The following is a 1,268-nucleotide window of genomic DNA, read 5'->3' on the forward strand; positions in this document are numbered from 1 at the left end:
GTGGTGCTGAGTCCACCCCTCCCGTCACACCTCCTGCCCAATTCTGGTGCCGCAGGAGAGGTGGGACATCTCACCAGGGTCACCCCCGGAGCTGGGGGGGGCCTAAATCCCTTTGGAGGGCTCTGTCTCCCCAGAAAGCAGCAAGGTCCTAGCTGAGAGAGGTTCATAATATTTTTCTTTTGACGGCTGTGTAGGGGCCTTGTATTTTTTGTGCACCCAAATCCAGAAAGCATGGGATGAGAAATGTCCCGTGAGGGATCTGAGGATCATCCCTGTAAGCGTTGGAGCTGCTGCGTTGTTTTACGGAGATGGGGAAGGAGGAGGAGGAGGGGGGCCCGCTGGCCGGGACCTGGGAAGATGGTGTCTTGAAGCAGAGGAGGAGGAAGATGCCAGGGAGGATCTCAGAAGGACCGGTCCGAGATGGGAGTACCAGGTTTTTTTGCATTTCTTGCTGCTGAGGGCTGCAGCCAGCCTCTGCCCCCTACACACCAGGCAGACCCTCACGCTCGGCGTGCCAGGCTGTGACAAGGGCTGTGACAAGGGCTGGTGCCAGTTTTGACCTGGCACGAGGCAGCGGCAGGCGCTGATCATCGTCGGCAGCTGCAGGGCCCTCGAATGGCCAGGGCTAGAAAAGGTCCAGAAAATGTGTTATTTTATCCAAAGCAGTGAAGTGAAGGGCTGTGGGAAGAGAAAATAAAGACGTGCTTGCAGCTGGCCTGATAGATGGGTTATGATGGGGTCCTGCAGCATAGGAATAAAAAATAGGTAAAAATAAAGCCATGTTGATGATTCAGTAGAAAGAAAGAGGAGTTAGGAGTAGCAGTATAAATGTGAGATATAAAATACTGTGCCCTGACAAAGACAAGAGGCAGAGCAAAGGGAAGGAATAAAGTAGAGAATTGCAGCGAGAGCAATATAAATTTTTCAAGCAAACAAGGATCGGGAGGTCAGCCCAGGAGACAGCGTCCTTTGAAGGAGCCTGGGGAGCCTCACGTAGCCCCAGGCGCTGTGAAACAAATGCACTGAATTAGCTGCCGTCGGCTAATTTGTGCCCTCCTGTTCCCGAGTCAGCGGGACCCCCCTCACCTCCGCAGCCCGCGTCCGTGGGAGCGGGCAGGGGTGGCAGCGGCGGTGCTGGGCGGCGATGCTCGGGGAAGGGGGATCGCAGCTCTCCCCGGGCAGCCGGACCTGGAATGTTTCCAGGGATGGGGCATCCACCACCTCTCTGGGCAACCTGGGCCAGTGCTTCACCACCCTCAGCGTAAAAC

At 56.0% G+C, this 1,268-nt stretch overlaps 1 protein-coding gene across 1 annotated transcript in view; it reads left to right on the forward strand.

Annotated features, from left to right (window-relative positions):
• The window catches only part of CLPB (ClpB caseinolytic peptidase B homolog (E. coli)), a gene marked incomplete at both ends in the record, with an annotated part of 92,850 nt that overhangs the window by 81,514 nt on the left and 10,068 nt on the right, over positions 1-1,268 (forward strand). The window lies entirely within an intron of this gene.

Source organism: Pygoscelis adeliae, unplaced genomic scaffold, assembly GCF_000699105.1.
Source record: "Pygoscelis adeliae isolate BGI_AS28 unplaced genomic scaffold, ASM69910v1 Scaffold944, whole genome shotgun sequence".
NCBI lineage: Eukaryota > Metazoa > Chordata > Aves > Sphenisciformes > Spheniscidae > Pygoscelis > Pygoscelis adeliae.